The sequence below is a fragment of the Podarcis melisellensis genome (genome assembly GCF_964234715.1).
Source record: "Podarcis melisellensis genome assembly, chromosome: 2".
Taxonomy (NCBI): Eukaryota; Metazoa; Chordata; class Lepidosauria; order Squamata; family Lacertidae; genus Podarcis; species Podarcis melisellensis.
In genome coordinates this window covers 22,938,588-22,958,613 of record NC_138529.1, presented here as the reverse complement: position 1 = coordinate 22,958,613, position 20,026 = coordinate 22,938,588, and the positions used below count along the sequence as shown (strand labels likewise).

Sequence of the window (20,026 nt, the reverse complement as noted above, 5' to 3'; positions counted from 1 at the left end):
ATGAAGTTATGTGAAGAGTTCAGAACTACTCATAAGATGACATTTCTCCACACCACCACCTCACGACAGGAGTGGAGATTTTAAACGCCTGCTTGCCTTTACAACAAACAAATACAAACTACTGCCAAGAAAGTATTTTCCCCCTCTCTCCTGTAATGTACCTGAACGCGTGCAGAAATTCCAAGCCCGGCTGTTATATTCTCCAGCTCCCCCCATCAAAGAGAGTGAGCGAGTAAGAGGGCGACTGGTGGGGGGAGGATTTAAAAGAAGACATTGTAGTCCAGCGAGCTGCTAAAATGCAACCCTTAAGAGGGGGGTAAAAATAAAAGAGAGGGGTGGTAAGTAACCCTCCAGAAATGGCGACTGACTGGAGGGGAGAGGGGGTGGAAAGGCCGAGAGATCTCAGGAACCGAGAAGAGGAATTGGGAGGGTGAAGGTGGGGAGAGCAGGGGGGGAAGAGAGCGAGAAAGCCACAGAGAAGTCTTAAGCCAGTTGCTTTCTCCGAGCCCTGTGCAACAACTGACCCCTAAGTAAGCCTGCAGCGCCTCTTTGGAGTTCGCAGGGGGTGCCGAGAGAAGTGGGAGGGGTGTAAAGGAAGAGTTGGGGGGGGAGAGAGAAGAGGCAGGGAGTCCTCGCATCCTCGCTGCATCCCTGCCTCCCCGGCACATAAAGAAATGCACATCCTTGATCTCGACCTCCCTTCCCAATCGGAAAAGTCCAAATCTGAAAATGGACCCTTCTTTCCCCCCACACCCACGCACACACCTTACCGGGATATCTGCAATTGGGGTGCGTTGGTTGGAGGTGGGGGGGGGGGAGAGCTTGTCCTGTGCAAGACCCCACTCCTTCCCCAGATCTCTCCCGTCTCTCGAACACACACAAACGCAACACACACACACACACCTCTGCTGTTTATTATTGTTCGCGTACAAAACCCTCGCCTATCGCCTCAACCGAGCCCTGCCTGCTCATAACTAACGCATAAATAGCTTTCCTTAACAACTTCAAAGCTCAAGCCAAGAGGACATCAAAGCGATCGGGAGAAAGCGGGCGCACGGGGGGGGGGGGGAGATAGAGAAACAGGCAAGCAGGCAGCTGGGGAATCGCGTACATTCTTGTGCAACTTACCATTGATCCAGTAGTTTTCAGTGGGTCCTTTTTCCCTTCTCTCTTCTCCTTCTCTTTTTCTTTTCCCGCCCCCTCCGTAAACGGGCGCTCGGTACTTCCTTTAAAAAAAAAACCCACCTCCTTTAGCCTTCCCACCCCCCCTTCTCTCTCTCCCTTTACAGAATGAAGAAAAGTAATCCGCAGCGTTGCGCCGATTCCCCCTATATTTTCATCACCCGCCTCCTCTCATGCTTCATAATAGCATCTGAGAGTTTAAAAGGGGGGGGGGAGAGAGAGAGAGCAGGACATTGCACGCGAAACGTATCAGCGGAGAGAGGGAGAGAGGAGTTTCAGCGTGATCCTCTCCCTTCCTTCACGCCCCGCTTCTTCTTTAAGCCGAAAGGAAAAGGGAGAGGGGAAAAAAATAAATATATATATATATATCAAAAGACCTGATCCCTCCCCCACTTCTCCTGACCCCCCACCCGCCCCCCTTCTTTCAACTCAGGTCCTGTTTCAAGCAGTCATTCCATGCACCAAATGTCCTCCGGGCTATTCCAACAAACACTGAGCTGTGGGTTTAACTGTGCACATCAAAGTGAACAACCGAGAGAACGGTCCTGTAAGGGAGATAAGCGTCCTTTTTTCCCGGCAACACCTTCCGCCTTAAAATAAAATAAAATATATGTGTGTGTGCGTGTCTCTATCTCTGTGTGTGTGCATCTGTAAAGGTATACAGTTCCTACTATCGCAAGATCAACCGGCATTACGTACTGGCATTGCTCGGCAGCTACAGGGACTAATTATTCCCCCACACTTTGGATGGTTTTTCTTTCTTTCTTTTTTTATTTTACTCCGAAGCGCTTAGATTTTTATTATTATTATTATTGCTTCTTGAGTTGCTACCAAGTTGCCAGGACCTTATCAAAGGGAAACAATCTCTAGCCAACTCCCCCAGGCTTTGGAACGTCAGAAGTAAGTGATCCTGCCGCCCCAATCGTATTATCCCTGCAATTCTCTCAGTGCTGCAGGAACCTTAAAGGGACAGGCAACATTCCCTCCTCCCGGTTCTGCCAGCTACACTCCCTTGCCTTTAACCCGTTCGTTGCTCAATCAACTTAGCCCTTTCTTTGCAAACTATCCTTTTCTCCCCCCCCCCACACCTCCAACACACCGCCCCTCCTTCACCCCATGAGATAAATATCAATTGCTGTTTGAACTCTCTTCCTTTTATTTTCCCATACAATGCAGAGCAACTGCTGTATTGCTCTTTTGCAGAGGTGGCGGGCGGCGCGCTGGGGGGGGGGGCGGGGAGAGGAGGGAGGATGGAATGATCAACTTTAGTAGTGCAAGACTGTGATATCATTTTGCGGTAGAGTCCCCCACCCCACCCCACTCCCGCGCGCTCCCCCCCCCCACTGCCTTTTCTTCTTCTTTAAAGTTTCATGTTAGAAGAAAATTGGCCTTTTCCTTTTCCTTTCTTTTTTATTCTGCATCTTAACTAAACAATATCTGATTGTAATATAACTGGCACACCAACAAAACTCTGTTCCCCCACCCCCCATATGTTAAATATTAAACAGACACGGAATGCTTTAGAAAAGACTTTAGACAAAAGGTTCTAATTAGAGATTGGATCTGGCGTGCAGGTTTCGGGCCAATCCATCTCCCTTCCCCCACTAAACTCAGTCCCCTTATGAAGTCTGGGTCTGTTGTCTTTTAGAGCTTTTTCGTTTTTTTAAATTTTATTTTACGGGCAGCCTCAGAACACGGAAATCCAAAACCTCTGAACTTTATGGAAGTTCCAGTGCCATAATGCATCTGAACTCAGCGGTTCCAGTCTGTTTTTCCTCTTCGTTTAATTTACTCCTTTATGCGCGCGCAGGGGTGCGAACAGGCGCGCGGGCACACACGCACACATACATACCGTATACACACACTTTTCTTGTCTTCATCTATTCTACGTGCTTATTTTTAAGGGATTTAATTTTTTAATTACATTTACAAAACAAGCAAGACTAATACGCATGAATAAAACTTGGCCACCGGGGTATTCTCTTCCCACCCCCCTCAATAGTAGAAAGATGGTCTTTAATCACATTACTATAATTAGTTTTTATCATACAGCCCAGAGACCCAGCCCATTGTGCTAGGAGCTGTACAAAAACATGGGGAACCACAGGACCTTTTTTTCTCTCTCTAAGGGAAGGTACCATAAAAAATCTAGGTGGTTTGCAGCCTGATCCTCAGTCCCACTACAGCCTAATGGAATTACTCCCAAGTAAATGTGCCTGGATTATTGCCACAGGGCAATTAAATGAAAACGCACACATTTTTTGGAAGGAAGTGCGGCTAGATGAAGTGGGCCTTTTGTGCATCTTTGCTAATTACTTAGGATAATTTTCATCAAATGCAAGGTACAGTGGTACCCCGGGTTAAGAACGTAATTTGTTCTGGAGGTCCATTCTTAACCTGAAACTGTTTTTAACCTGAAGCACCACTTTAGCTAATGGGGCCTCCCGCTGCCACTGTTGCGTGATTTCTGTTCTCATCCTGAAGCAAAGTTCTTAACCCGAGGTACTATTTCTGGGTTAGCGGAGTCTGTAACCTAAAGCGTCTGTAACCTGAAGCATCTGTAACCCGAGGTACACATCCACATCATACATTTAAATGCACGTGGTTTCTCCCAGGAATCCTGGAAGCTTTGGTTTGTAAAGGGTGCTGTAGGTCTGTGAGGGAGTAGACTCCCAGGATTCTTTGCGGGAAGCCATGAGCCTTGAATGTACAATGTGAATGTGTCTCATGGCTCTTTGAACATGGAGCACTGATTCACCTTTCTGTTTCATTGCCACTACAGTGGTACCTCGGGTTACATACGCTTCAGGTTACAGACTCCGCTAACCCAGAAATAGTACCTCGGGTTAAGAACTTTGCTTCAGGATGAGAACAGAAATCGTGCAGTGGCAGCAGGAGGCCCCATTAGCTAAATTAGTGCTTCAGGTTAAGAACAGACCTCCAGAACGAATTAAGTTCTTAACCCGAGGCACCACTGTATATGGGCATCATATACAGTGAGATTTACAGCTGTGGTCTATTGCTAGCAGCTTACAGGGCAAGAGGAAGCATTACCCAGGCATCATGGCTGGTTCCATCCCTCGGATCCCCATTGGCTGGGCAGGGAAGGCAAGGCAGGATGCCTAGGAGACAGTATTAAGCAGGCTATTCCCCTGTTGTTGGAGGATGTTTGGCCATTGTCTTGGAAGCTCTTCGAGGACATATGTATGTGGGGGTTTTGAGCATCCTTGTGAAATGTGTCACCAGATCTAAACAACAACCACCACCCTGTGTCCCAGCTATTTATTCAGAGGTAAATGTGCACAAGATCTGTGAATGCATACCCTCCGACATTTCTCCAATGAAAATAGGGACATCCTAAATAATAATAATAATAATAATAATAATAATAATAATAATAATAATAAAATAAAACAGTAATTTTATTATGAATACCCCTCCCATCTGACTGGGTAGCCCCAGCCACGCTGGGTGGCTTCCAACATATATAAAAACATAATAAAACATTAAATATTAAGAAACGTCCCTATACAGGGCTATATAGATGTCTAAAGGTTGTATAGTTACTTATCTCCTTGGCTTTGGGGTCGCATACCCTCCAACATTTCTCCAATGAAAATAGGGACATGCTTAGGAAAAGCAGGACATTCCGGGATCAAATCAGAAATTGGGATGGCTTCTGTAAATCTGGGACTGTCCCTGGAAAATAGGGACACTTGGGAGGGTCTGCGAATGACTCAGATGTAAGTTTATCTGTGTTATTTTCTTATGGTTTATTTTCAGAAGTGCAGATGGGGATGCAATTCCAAAGCACAATTCTAGTATCCAGGCTTTACGTGTCCCAAATACAGTCATATAAATGAGCTTATGTGTGTCTAAGTGACCTAAATGGCCATAGTCTTACTAAGACCAAAGGCATCCCTTAAGAGCAGCACTCTTACAGGCTAATGGAAGAACAACAACTCCATCAACGCATCACGTGGCTCTGTGTCAGATTCGGCTACCTTTTTGTGTGAATGCAATTTATGTTAAGTCCCTTGGAAATACACTAAGAACGCATGCAGCCTATAATTAGCCCTCCAGACCAACTTTTATAATTACAAACATTCATTTATTTTGCTATTGGACGCATTTCATGCAGAAACCCGCAACACAAGCAGCAATCGTGTAGAAGGGCTCAACCAGGCCATTGTCGCAGCTCCTGGCCAGATACAAACACTGACTCGCCAATAAAGACAAGTGAAGAACGTTTTGGATTCTAAAAATATAGGGGCGAGAGATTTCTTCTGGAATACTTTTTTTTAAAATCCCATTTCCTTACTACGCAGTAACTTGGGCCAATGGTACAAACTTGAATAAAATATTGGGGGGACCCAGGTAAGCCCCACCCTGCATAATCGATCACATGATTCAGCATGCACACACCATTTGAAGGGCAAAGCCCATCAAAGGGGGGGAGGGCAGGCCCTCAAATACTTTATCGGGGGGGGGGGATGTACCTCAGCCCCTAGAAGTTGGCTTGGGCCAAATCCTGACTAAGGTTTAAATAAAATTCAAAGAATTTAACCAACTTGATGTTGATTTCAGTCATATACAGTGGTACCTCAGGTTAAGTACTTAATTCATTCTGGAGGTCCGTTCTTCAGTGGCGTAGCGTGGGTTGCCAACACCCGGGGCAAGGCAAGTAATTTGCACCCCCTAACCCGTGGATTTGCGCCCCTAACCCTAACCCCCAGATGTTGCGCCCGGTGCGGCCAGCACCCCCTGCACCCCCCACGCTACGCCACTGCCGTTCTTAACCTGAAACTGTTCTTAACCTGAAGCACCACTTTAGCTAATGGGGCCTCCTGCTGCTGCTGTGCTGCCGGAGCAAGATTTCTGTTCTCATCCTGAAGCAAAGTTCTTAACCTGAAGCACTATTTCTGGCTTAGTGGAGTCTGTAACCTGAAGCGTATGTAACCTGAAGCGTATGTAACCCGAGGTACCACTTTACACCAAAATGGTAAAATAGATTTACACATGTCGGGGCTGCGAGTGGGGCATCTGACGGCTGGCGACAACGTCAGAGGTGTCTGCGATACCTGGCGCCTAGAACTGGGTGTCTTTGGAGTAAATGACAGCGATGGGGAAGGTGTCTTGACATTCCCAGACCAAGACTCGCAGATAGGTGAAAGGCCCTGTCATAGCTGTTCTCCCAGCCTCGGATATTTTGCCAGATTGAAAGATCTGGAGGCAAGGGAAAGGGGACATCGCCCCGTTCCCAATCTGATTCGATTGTGGGAAGACTCGCATCCAGGTACACGCATGCCTAGAGCACTGCAGCCATACTCCACCCCTTCGCCTGCCGCGGAAGGAAAGGTGCCGCGCGCTGCCTCCCAAACTGCAGCTTGCGTGCCAAACGCAAGCACCTCCCGCCGCCCCATCGAGGGAGCCACAGATCACCGCGTTTGGCAACTCGGCCGCTCTCTCGCACCCCAAGCCGCGCCGATGGGTGTCGCCCAGGCACCTCCCATTGGCCCTTCAGCTAGCTCTTACTCCCCAGCCGGGATCCTCTGATTGGACAGTCAGGTGGTGGGGAGGCGGCGGCGGACGCACATGCTTACGATGGATACATTAGCAGAGCGCGCGGAGGAGGTGCCGCCCCGCGCTCTCCCTTTATTAATGAATGCTCCGCTCCGCTCTCGGGTGGGCGGGCACATCGGCCATTGTCACAGAGGATGGGCGGGGTTTGAGCGGGTTTGATACTATAGCTTCGACGGGACTCCCGCCTTCGCTTAGGCGAGCTTCAAAAACGCAGGAGGCGCCACGAGGCTCTCTGCAGAGCGAGGGGGATGGGGGCGCATCCTTTTGAAACTGAAGAATCTCGAAGCGGAAATGAACAAAGTTTTGCTGGTTTAGCAGCGCTTGCGTGCAAAACTTGCCCCGATGCGGAGCCACACCACATTTCCACTTAAAAACAGCGCATGTATTATCGAGGGTCATTTTTAAAAGCTCTTTCAAAGTACAAAGTAAAGTATTACTTGGATGCTTTATCGTGAAGCACACTTCGTAGGCAACATTTTTCCAGTTCCTTAAAGGTAAAGGGACCCCTGACCATTAGGTCCAGTTGTGGCCGACTCTGGGGTTACAGCGCTCATCTCGCTTTATTGGCCGAGGGAGCCGGCATACAGCTTCCGGGTCATGTGGCCAACATGATTAAGCCGCTTCTGGCAAACCAGAGCAGCGCACGGAAATGCCATTTACCTTTCTGCCAGAGGAGTACCTATTTATCTACTTGCGCTTTGACATGCTTTTGAACTGCTAGGTTGGCAGGAGCAGGGACCGAGCAATGGCTGCAGGGATTCAAACCGCTGACCTTCTGATCGGCAAGCCCTAGGCTCAGTGGTTTAACCCACAGCGCCACCCACGTCCAGTTCCTTACATACGTTCAAACGAATGGATTGACGAAGGGGGAGACGGGAGTGCAACCGACTATTCATTTGTATGTGAGCAAAGTTCCCCGGCTGCACAGAGGGTTGGCTTGGCTGCATCCATAGGAGCATGGCACTTAGTTGTGATCAGTCACAAGGGTCCGGGGGGGTAGCCAACATGGTGCCCTCCAGATGTTTTGGACTGCAACCTCTGTCAGCCCCAGCCAGCTGGGGCTGGGCCAATGGCCAAGAATGATGGGAGTCTGCATCATCTGAAAAGCACAATTGGAAATTGTCTACCCTGATCTAATGCTGAATGGTGGGAGACTCGAGGCAGACAAAAGGAAGTATTCTGTCCTCATAGTCAGATGTGCTGACCTTTAGTCAAAATGTTGGTGTTGACCTTTAAACCCCTAAATGGCTTTGGCACTCTGTACCTGAAGGAGCGTCTCCACCCCCATCATTCAGCCCAAACACTGAGATCCATTTCCAAGGGCCTTCTGGCTGTTCCCTCACTGCGAGAAGTGAAGTTATGGGGAACCAGCAAGAGGGCCTTATTGGCAGTGGTGCCATTTCTGTGGAACGCCTTCCCATCAGATGTCAAGGAGATAAAGAATTACACAGTCATGTCATCTGAAGACAGCCCTGTATTGGGAGGTTTTTAATGTTTTGTTATGTTTTTATATGTGTTGGAAGCTTCCCAGAGTGGCTGGGGCAACCCAGACGGGTGGGGTATAGATATTATAATTATCATCACTACTACCACTTGCTAGTGTGCTGAACTGGTGTTCAGTTTTTCAGTAACATCAGTTGGGCTTGGTAGCATGTTTTTATTGTAACCTGTGCTGGGATTTCTTTGTTAACCTCTGGAGAATCACGATCCACAGGACTCATGTCACTTCAGCACTGCATAGTCTACACAGGTTTTCTAATTTAAAGGTTCCACTTTGGATTTCTATAATCCTAAACAGGCCATCCACAAGGATCAGCTTGGATAGCTCAGTTGGTTAGAGTTTGGTGCTGATAATGCCAAGGTTGCAGGTTTGATGCCTGTAAGGGACAGTTGCATTGCAGGGGGTTGGACTAGGCTAGAGGATCCTCAGGGTCTCTTCCAACTCTACGATTCTATGATCTATGAACCACATTTCTTCCTCTGCATGACTGCAATTGTTAAGGCTGACTGAAGGTACCACAGTTATGGCATTATTCATGCATGCAAACCATGTGACAAGAGCATTCGCATAGGCCTGCTTGGTGGCTGCTCCACAACTGGACCTCCCTCCCTGCAGAAGTCCTGCAAGACACAAAAGCACTCCAAGGGAAGCCTCACATATCTTTCCAAGTAAGTTTCCTTCTCACTTGCCAGTGTGGTGTAGACTGTGTAAACACAAAGCCTTTGAAATGCACAGGGGTCATTTTTCCCTCCACAGGGTGCTTTTTGTACTATAGTAGATCCGTTGTGGTCTGTGGGAGAGTTTAACAGTGAGGATGACTGCTATGGTTGGAGATGAAACAAAACAACGGATTGAGCTGAAAAGGGTAAACACAACAGGGGTATCCCAGATGCTTTATAGAGACCATTTCGTGATGCTGTCTCTGCGTAACCTCTTCCCGTCTTACCAACAAAACCATACAATAATTTGTAACGCTTGGGGCATGTGCACTGCTAAAAGCTAGGCTGATGGACTAGATAAGGAAATGCAGGAACAAGTAGCCCTTTCATGCTTTCCTTCATGCTTGAAAGTCAAGAGTTTCCTAAATTTCATCATCTCTGTAATTACACATAGATGCCCTTCTTGTTAGGCCTAGAGGGAAGCCGATAGACACGTAGCTTGTACAAGCAGCATGGAAGTTGGGTATCTTTGAATTTCCATCCGATTCTCCAGTCTGCCAATGGAAATGAATTCCCAGATCGAGCAGATGGCAAAATTAACAATTCATATTTTGCTTCTTTGCCTGTCACCTATTCATTAAGGCAGCAAAAGTGATACAAGGCAGCAACTTAAAACCTAAAACTGACCCAGATAATCTTGCCCCACTCTCCCAATGGTACACCTTCAGTTTACTGTTGCTGTTACACACGACATACACACGTCTTATGTGTGAGTTTCTGCTTATCACCCAAAAGCAATAGTTTGGGGGGGGGCGCTCACTGTCCAAAAAGCAACCGAAAGTAAAGCGGAATCAAAGAAGGAAATGATTCCGAAATGTCTGATTCAGAAGCCAATGCAGAAAAAAATATGCAAGAAACTTTTGGGTGAAGTCAGACATATTAAAAAGAACACACAGCATGTTCCTCTGCGGTGGGATAAGACCGGTTTCCTTCCCAGTTTGTTACTGACGTGACTGATAAGCATATGAGTGAATTAACACACTGATTTTACTGCCTCTGCCCACCACCCTCTAACTTTTAAAAAAATAAAAATTAAACATGGCTGGATGAATGCTCTATCTTCTCTTTCATTCCCATATAAATTAGAGAAGAAACTATTTTTATAATGCAGATCTGCACTGGGGATTGTTGGGTGTTTCTGATGATATGATAGGAATCATAGAATTGTAGAGTTGGAAGGGACTACCTGGGTCATCTGGTCTAACCTCCTTGCAATGCAGATGAATCTTTTGCCCAACGTGGGGCTCAAGCCCATATCCCTGAGATTAAGAGTTTCATGTTGTACTGGCTACATAGGAAGTTGCTTTCTACTGAGACAAAACTATTGGTGCATTCAGCTCAGTGTTGTAAACCAGGCATGTCCAAAGTCCACTTCAGGGGCCTAATCTGGCCCGTTGGTTGGTTTAATCCGGCCCCTGTGGCAGTTTATTTCCTGGGGTAAAATCCTAAAAAAAAATCTCAACAACTTCAATCATAAAAAAGTCAACAACTTTGGTTGGCCCTTCGGTCGCCCCCCACGGCCCCTCACTTCATCAAATCTGGCCCTCTTTGAAAAAAGTTTGGACACCGCTGAATGTAAACACTGGCTGGCAGTGCTTCTCCAGGATCTGAGACAGGAATCTTCCCTAACCCTAATTGCTGCTGCCTGGGTGCTGGAAGAAAGAAATACTTCCTCCATGTTGGGAGGCCCATTTCCACCTGGCCTAGGGGCAGGGCCCAGACTCACCCTGAACAGCTAAAAAAGGCTCCTGGGAGGCAGGAGGGACATTGCTGGAATAACTCTTAGTTTGCGCCAACTGGCTAAAATGTTTCTAAAATGTTTTAAATGGCACTAATTTTGGTTCTTCTGTCTTGTTTTTTGTCGGGTTGGTGTTGGTTAACTGTTTAGTTGGTGCTGGTGGTTATTTTAATTTGGGCATAACTTTAAACTGTTTGTTGTTGTTGTTAGCGATTTCTGTTGATTTATTGGTTTGTTTGTTGCTTGTATAGGTTTTTTAATGTTTGATGTTTTGTTGTATTTGTTATATATATATATGTGTGTGTGTGTGTGTGTGTGTAATGTTGTAAGCTACCCAGAGTGGTAAGGGGAACCCAGCGAGATGGGTGAGATATAAATTAAAATGAAATAAATAAATAAAATTAATAATAACTGGAGATGCCATGGATTGAACCCAGGGATCTTCTGTATGCGAAGAGGATGCTCCCAGAGTGGCCCCACTGCTCTAAAACACTATACAGTGGTACCTCTATTTACGTTCACCTTCGGTTACGTATCCTTCGGGATATGTATGCGGCAAACCCAGAAGTATTTTTCCAGGTTTCGCTGCGTGCACATGCACAGAAGCACTCTACCGAGCTGCGCACATGCGCAGAAGTGGTGCCTCCTTGGGAAACCTTGGGATCCGACCGGAGGTCTGGAACGGATCCCATCTGCAACCGGAGGTACTACTGCATCTGCCTTCGCCCTTTAAAGTTCAAATGAGCTTATGCTCAATGCTACAGTGGAAGTCAAGGTCCTTTTCATTTCATTTCATTTCATTGGACTTTTGCAGGCGACGTTCTCTCAAGATCGCACCCATTTATGAGAGAGGTTCATAAGGGAGGGAGTGGGACACACACACAGAGCCATTTAGCACAGCCCTGGTCTGGTAAATTGCAGAATTATCACCTGGGGAATCCCCCATCTGGCTTGCGAAGGAGCCCCTAGCAAAGCAGCAAGTCAGTAGCACAGCTAGTTTAAAAGAACATCTTATCATCTTTACCCTGGACAAATGGATGACATTACTGAAGCACCACAAAGGTGCTCTGCAACCTCTTTACCGCAAAATGAATGTCTTACCGGAAAGTACCTGCCAGAGGTATAAATTGCAGTGGCTCTGAGAGAAGTCAAGATTTCACCCAGAATTGAAAACCTGCTATTCAGGCACAGCAACTGACACCATATACGCTGTCACACGCAATGCAAGTTGTAGCGTTCTCACCAGTGGTCACGTTGATAACAAGATCAAAGGCTTGCAACTACTTCAGCTGAAGTGATGGAACAGGTTTGATCAAAATGAAAGGAAAGCCCTGTATATAGAACACCATGAGAGGCTTGGAGCCCACATGTGAGTTAATACCTTTGAAGTTATTCTTGTTTTAATTGTAAATTGCTTCATAGGTGCATTAAACTCCTCTCAGTAGTGTTCATATGTATATGTGGATTTTATAATAAGTCAGAAAGTACGTGACAAGCCACAAAGTGAAATTAATTACAGCTCCCGGATGAGTCAATATGGCACTTTTATCAGATCAAGGAAGTGGAGGACAGAGGAAAGTAAACCTTAATAGTACAGGTATGATCTTCAGTTACCACCCTTCCATCTCTCCAGTAGATGACAAATGATCCCTTTCATTGCTTTAGACTACACATATGCACTCAGTAAGAGATCTTATACCTCTAGCCGGAATGACTTGTTGATGACTGCTTTTTTGAATAATTAAATGGGCTTATATTTGAGATATTAGGATTGCCAATTTTTCATTGGTCTCTGCTCCTGTACCTTTAACGGTAGCTTGAGCCACTCACAGTAGCAGTTGGTAATGCTTATTCCAGGGGTGGGGAACTATTTGGCCCACAAGGCTATATCCCGCAAACCATGCCCACCTGTCAATCAGCTGGTGTCAATTGTGACATGGGCTGGTGTGTGTCAATTCTGCCTGGGCTGCAAGTGCCTATTCCGAGCAGTGAGCCTTATTCTCCATGTTCTGAAAAATATCAGTGGCTGGTTTCCTCAGGGTACACTGCTGTTAAAGACACAGGAACAGGCTAGGATCGTTTTTTCTGGTCACTTCATAATCGTTAATAGATATGCCTACCGAAAGGATACCATCCTATAGGTGGGGGGGTGGAGACAGCGAAGGGGGAACTTAGATTTCCACCCCTGCTGTGTTTATCATGTTGCTATACTTATGAGGAATGAAAAAGTTATCCAGAAGAAATATCCTTGAGATATAGTGTGTGGCTTGACCTAGCCTAACCAGCCTAACTCCAACCCTTAAAACAGCTCAACAATTTCAACCCTAAAAGAAGCTCAACAACTTCAATCCAACTTCAAGGTCAACAACTTTGGACAGCTCCCACGGCCCTTCACATCATCACATCTGGCCCTCTTTGAAAAAAAGTTTGGACACCATTGGCCCTAACCCTTTACTTCTGGAAAAAGTTTCACTAAATTCAGTGCAACTCCAAGTATAAGACTGCAATCCCATTTTACACACGTTGATCCACTTCCTGCACTAACATCTCAAATGGCACTGCATGTTTTCATTCTCCTCTGAGCGGAATGTGCCCAAGGGCACATTCACACAAATGGCCTCTGCGCATCTCCCCACCCTCAACCTCTGATTGCCATAGGAACTCATCTGGATGGTCTTAAGGAAATACTCTGATCCGCTTAACATTCACAAAAATACTGCATCAGGCCAAGCAGTTGCCGTAGCCTGTTTGCCACAGCCAGTGCACAGCCAGCTCAGCTAGGGGGAAAAGGTGTGTTGAAGCCAGGAGTGAAGATGTAGATGGGGCTGGAAGAAGGAAGCTGGAAAGGAGAGGGACTGGCCAGCAGGAGATTCTTTCCTGCCTGAGCCAGGCATGTAGATCAGTAGCACAAGGAAGCTGCAGCTCTGACAGCAGGGGTGAGATAAGCAGGGAGGAGAGAATTTCCTGTGCAGGGAACTTCTTTTCCTTCCCAGTCTTCTCCTTACAGCCACCCACTTTGCTCTCAGCTTCCTTTCCTTCCCATATGTAGGTTTTGCATTTCCTTCCTTTGTACATGGAGGAGAAATATGGGCCGTTCCTGCCATTTTTTTAATACAGTCAAGTCAATATTTTTAAAAACAAAAGGGGGAGAGGAGATTTCATGCTACACCATGGCACCTGCTTACGTTCCACAGTATTTTAATTGTGATTTAAATGCTTGTCATTTTACTTGCTCACACTCCTTTTAAGTACCCCTGGGTTTGAGCTGATTTCCATCAGGGAAGTCATCAGACAAGATGGCACAATTTCATTTCCATGCGAGCATGCAAGCACTGCCTTTGCTATGCCAACACCAAGACAACTGCATGCATTTGTCCTAAAGCTGCCCATTATGGAGAAGATAAGACTTGCATTATAGCAATGGCTAACTGGAGCAGCCTTGTAAAGGTGATACAGAGTTGATTGCATAGCCTTCCTGCCATTTGTCTGATCAAAATTACATACGCACACCAACCAAGCTGTTTTCTCACCTTTGCAGGTGGAAAAGGTACTGTTCTCTCTCTCTCTCTCTCTCTCTCTCTCTCTCTCTCTCTCTCTCTCTCTCTCTCTCTGTGTGTGTGTGTGTGAGAGAGAGAGAGAGAGAGAGAGAGGTTTTTTGTTTAGAGGACACACAGAAGGAAAGGAAGATGTAATACAGAACCATCTCTTGCTGTTCTCCTGTTGCCATTGGCAGCAGTTTAGGCTACTTTATTTGCAAAAAAGAGGGGAAATAAGGTAGTTTAGCCTCTAGGCTCCCAAGTACAGTAAAAAGCTATGAACGAAACCTTTGAGAGAGCCAGCAGCAGGTAATAGAAAACTTTATTCTAGCTGACCAGTTCTCTTCTTCCTGCCCCAAGCTCACTAGCAGAGGGCACCACCAAACACAGCAGTTTGTGTATGTGTGTGTGTGTGTGTGTGTGTGAGAGAGAGAGAGAGAGAGAGAGAGAGAGAGAGAGAGAGAGAGAGAATATCAGAAGACAGCCAAAGAGGACCGGTTGCAGAGTGAAAAACACTGTCTTGTTGATTTTGTCCCCCATACCTCCCTAGTCATTCCAGATTTTGAGCACTCGAAGATCTTCAAGCACAGTACCATCCAGATGAAAGGGGGCTAGGGGACCACCCTACAATGTGAGATATCTGGGAGGAAAAGAAGAACTCATTTGTAGCATAGAAGTTGAAGGGCCCCAAAGTAAGTTGAGAGATTTGCAGGCAGGTGGGAGAAAGAAGCAGAGTTTTGGTAAAGACTGGGAGGGAGATATGATGGCTCTGCAGTTTGTATGAATGGGGCACTCTTGAAAGGTGTAGAAAATGCAGGGGCCAGAGCAAGGATGCCCTGAGTATTCTGTATCTCTCACAGACAATACAATGAAGATGCTGGTTCAAATCAATTTTAGTGTCGTGAAGAATCCTAGGTCTGTGTGTGTGTGTGTTTTTGTGGGCATACTCTGACACTTCTCTTAAGAATTACTGACCGCTCACCAAACTATTATTACCAGGGGGGACTGCCAAAGCCATCACTATTAAGTCCCTGATTGCAGAAAGTACCGGTATCTGTGTTCCCGAACACTCTCTCTCTCTCTCTCTCTCTCTCTCTCTCTCTCTCTCTCTCTCTCTGTGTGTGTGTGTTATGTGTGTGTGTGTGAAGGTAGGACTAAACACTGAGAGCCAGGGTAGCATAGTAGCTAAGAAATTATTATTATCATGATTATTTGCATTAATTAGTCACTTTCTTCTCAAGAAGTGACCCAAAGTGACTTACAAAACAATATCGGCAAAGCAGGAAGTTTCACCTCAGTTATGAACTCACTAGATGGCAATCCTCCATTCTCGTAGCTTCACCCCTCCAAATGTGGATCATAATACGGATCAAAGTCACTGTAAGGTTATTCAAAGTTATTGTGAGAATTATTAAAATATTCTCCGTGTCCTTTTGACTGAACCATCCAAAAAAAGAAAAAGAAAAAAGTATTCATAAGTTCACAAACTGCCAAGAAAGTTTTAAAAACTGAGTTTCATATCTGCCTGCATTTAAGAAAACACAATTTTAATGATATTATTCATACGCAGACACCCACTTATAACAAGGGGAGTGAGAAGAAGAAAAAGGATTGTGAAACAGACTTCAGTGAGAGAAGAAAGCACACAATTTTACTGGATTTGAAGCCAGCCTTGTCAGCCAACACACTTTTGTTACTGGGGATGAACTCGATAAGAGATACATTTTCTCTTCCTTTTATCCTCTCAAATGTCTACACACACACACACACACACCAGTCTTTTTCACCTTGATATTTTGTTCAGCACATTCTCACTATCGGGACATTCTTTTTCTTGGCCAGTTTTCCTTTAAGATGACATTAAAAGGGCCCTGCATCTGCACCAAATGTTTCATATCAGTTGATAAAGGACATGAAAATGATTTGCTATCTATTAACATTTCTCAACCGCTTTTCTTCACCAAGATGGAATATGGATTGGAGAGCGGCGGAGCAGGTGATGGATTCCTAAACTGTGGAATAAGGCACAACTAACAACCACAAAAAGCACTGATGTAGCAAATGGAATACTGTACTCTAAACCGCTTCATACAACAGCTCCATAAATAGCTACTAGCCATGACGGCTGAATGCTACCCTCCAAGGTTGAAGGTAGCATGCCTGTGAGTACTCGTTGCCTGGATACAACAGCAGGAGATGTCTGTTGCCCTCCTGACCTGCTTGTGGGCTTCCCGTAGGAATGTGGCTAGCCGCTGTGGGAATCAGGATGCTAAACTAGCTGGGCTCTTCTTCCTACAGTGAGTATTATTGAAGATGGGGCACAGAGAATGGAGAAAGGCTTGCGCCTCAATCCATGTCGTCATTCTAGGGAGCCCATAGCAGAGGTGTCGTTCAACCTTGGATCTTTGTGATGGGGCAGCTCAGTTTCTTAACCTAGTGCCAGAATGAGAAGTCACAACATCATCCACTTCACCTGCATGACTTGTGAATATAGTTATTTCACGGCATCATGGTCCTGATCACACATAAGTAGCAATCTTACAGAAGATGTAGCTATGAGCTGCGGAGCCTCACAAGCGACTCAACAACTTTGGGCAATCTTTTCGAGTTTTAAAAAATAGGGGTCGTCTTATACATGGGGGGGCAGTTTTATACACTGAAAAATGGGGTAAATATCTGGTTGCCTGTGACAAGCAAAAATCATTTCTAGGCAACTTATACAGCTCAACTGTTGGGTACACATGTTCAACTAATAATAATAGTAGTAGTAGTAGTAATAATAATTTATTACTTACACCCCGCCTATCTGGCTGGGCCTCCCCAGCCACTCTGGGTGGTATTCCAACAGGATAACACAATAAACACAATACAACATGTGAGCAAGTGTGCAGCTCAGCTGTTTGCCCACACCGGTACACAAATTCTACACTTGTTGAATGTAATGTGTGAACAACTCACACTGTTATCCGGTTCAAAATTTCAAAGACAGTTTACAAAAAGGGAAAAAGAAAGACAAGGCTAAAAAACAATTGCAACAGGAACCAAAATAACCAGGGATCAAAGATGCAAAATAAAAATAAAAAGGTATTCAGCTGGCCGCTAAAATACATTTTCCCCGAGGAGAAGGTGTTATAGCTGAAAATGCCCTTCCCCTTGTAGCCTTGTAGAAGGCTATTGAACACTACCAATGGCTACCAGCCATGGCAGCTCTGCTCTGTCTCGACAAGTAATAACACTTCTGAATGCCAGTTGATGGGGACCGCAGGACGAGAAAGTGCTCTTGGTTATTGGGTTCTGATTGTGGGTTTCCATCCCACATGCATCTGGTTGGTCATTATGAGAATAGAGACTAGATGGGCCATTGGCCTGATCCAGGAAGCTCTTCTCATGTTCTTAGCCAGCCATCTAACTTCAGGTGGTGGAAGCACCTGGAAGTGGGTTGGGTGGGGTGGCAGGTTGATGTGGGGGAAGATGTCACCCCGGGTATCCCTGTCCCAAGCCATGTAACAAATTACTAACTTTCCTAATTATTGAGCTACTCTATTTATTGAGCTGATTACACTTTTTGCGAACCTATTTGCAAGGTAGTTCCAGCGTCGTGACATCCACCACTTTCCATCCCATTCCACTTCTGGGTTTAGTATCTCTCCATGCAATCATCAAGAGGAGGAGGAAGTTGTAGCAGATGAATGCTCAAGAGCAAATCTGCCTAAAAGAAGATGGAAACGGGACTGGGAGGCAAAAACCTGCAGGTCAAGGTTCCCAGCACATTTAAGGAAAATGTTCTGGGTATGAGGAACGTGTTTTTTTGGAAAAGTCTGTCAGTCTGAGGGTTGCATGATTGTGGCCTGTTTTGCTATTCTATATTATCATTGCTGCCATTATTATTATTATTATTATTGTGTGTGTGTGTGTGTCTGTGTGTGTGTCTGTGTGACAGAGAGAGAGAAATGGGCAGAATGAAACATCTGATGTATTACCAGGGCTGAGTTGGTGCAATTTGATGCAGCAGAACTGCAAATCCCTTCTGTTTTTGCTGTCTGGCTTCCATAGCTTTATAAAAAAAATATGTTGCTTAAATCCTGGACTAAGAACGAAGTGATCTAACTGGGGGTGGCGACAGAGAGGGAAAGGAAATCCAAATGTTTTCAGTTTAACTATCAAGCATAGTTTCCAGCTAGTGTGCTCAGAACTTGAAATTAAACAAATGAAATAAACATGTTTCAGTTTTTGTTGTTGTTGGTTTCTTCTCTCTCTCTCTCTCTCTCTCTCTCTCTCTCTCTCTCTCTCTCTCTCTCATTCTCGCTCTCTCTCTTTAATGCGGGCAATGATGTGATTAACAGGAAATAAAGAAATGGAGCTTTGTACAATTTAACCCTTTGCATTCTGAAATGATTGTTCCATGTAAACAACAACAACAACAACCACGCACACATAGCACATAAGAGGTGCCTAACATGGAAGACAGAAATAGTATTGCTCCTGCATTTTCATGAACTAGGTGCATCATCAATTCAGCTGTATATTACTGACTATGGGTGCTTCCAGTCTGTCACTATTTTCAAGTTGGCTTCAGATCTCATCCTGGTAAATACGGGTTGCACAGTTAAAACTGATTTGGCCTTTCCTGGGCCACAAATTCACTTATCTCCAAAACTGCCCTTTTTTGTGGTAAGAAAAGTAATGGAGAAATGCAGCGTAAAGTGTGGGATTACACTAGCTTTGAGGCAATGTCATCTACCCTTCCGTAAATGGCCAATGTTGTCCAATCTCACTGCAAATAAATTCAGGATGAGCGCTTAGGAAGCAGTTTGTCTAAAAGATTCTTATGATAGTTAAAGGCTGTTGCCTTAGTTTTGTTTGGAAGCTTAGATAATGGTTTGGCACCATGTCTAGAACTACGTGTGTGTGTGTGTGTGTGTGTGTGTGTGTGTGTTTTTCATGGTCTTCTATCCAGCATCCTTAAATTTACATCAAAGCCCTTAAAGTAGAGGTGTCCAAGACTACCCGAAAAAGAATCCTGTTATTATGAGAAGGGGGTGGGGGAAGCAGAGCATTTTATAACATTATCTGCTTCTGGTAAACTGATTTGAGGTTTCCCATAATCAAGCATTATATAAATTCTACAAAATAAATAAAGCAAACAAAGACTTGGAAGTCCCCATTTCCCTCTTGACGATTACTGGTTTGAGTTAGCTGGCTATGGCAATACTACCACTACTACTATTAATAATAATAATAATATATTTTTAATACCCCACCCATCTGGCTGGGTTTCCCCAGCCACTCTGGGCGGCTCCCAACTGAATATTAAAAACACAATAAAAGATCAAACATTAAAAACTTCCCTAAACAGGCCTCTTTCAGATGTCTTTTAAAAGCCAGATAGTTGTTTATTTCCTTGACATCTGACGGGAGGGCGTTCCACAAGGTGGGCGCCACTACCGAGAAGGCCCTCTGCCTGGTTCCCTGCAACCTCAGTTCTTGCAGTGAGGGAACCACCAGAAGGCCCTTGGTGCTGGACCTCAGTGTCCGGGCTGAACGATGGGGGTGGAGACGCTTTTTCAGAATAAACAACAACAACAGCTAAAGAATCTTCACTCTATTTAACATTCTCAATTTTAAGAATCTAAGAATAAAAATATCTTTGAGGATATTTAACTAAGATAATTATTATTATCATTTTACTTGTTAGTGGACACAAAATGCATTGCTTGAGGGTGGTGGTGGTGGGGAATATATCTTCTAATCATAATGTCTGGATGGA

General features: G+C 45.2%; 1 protein-coding gene and 1 long non-coding RNA gene across 4 annotated transcripts in view; one reads left to right on the top strand and one right to left on the bottom strand.

Annotated features, from left to right (window-relative positions):
- Positions 1-1,554, bottom strand: part of AXIN2 (axin 2) — a 49,389-nt gene extending 47,835 nt beyond the window's left edge. The window contains exon 1 of one of the 3 annotated variants that reach the window (XM_081899626.1): positions 1,129-1,554. The gene's annotated coding sequence lies outside the window, so the exon portion shown is untranslated. Of the gene's footprint in view, positions 1-161; positions 680-770; positions 963-1,128 lie in introns of those variants that run through there. The other 2 variants (XM_081899628.1, XM_081899627.1) reach the window with 2 other exon arrangements.
- LOC309363599 overlaps positions 1-19,798 on the top strand; it is a 184,481-nt gene extending 164,683 nt beyond the window's left edge. Inside the window, exon 4 of the long non-coding RNA XR_014165458.1 lies at positions 19,691-19,798. This is a non-coding gene — a long non-coding RNA (uncharacterized lncRNA). The remainder of the gene's footprint in view (positions 1-19,690) is intronic.
- Positions 19,799-20,026: the final 228 nt, after the last annotated feature.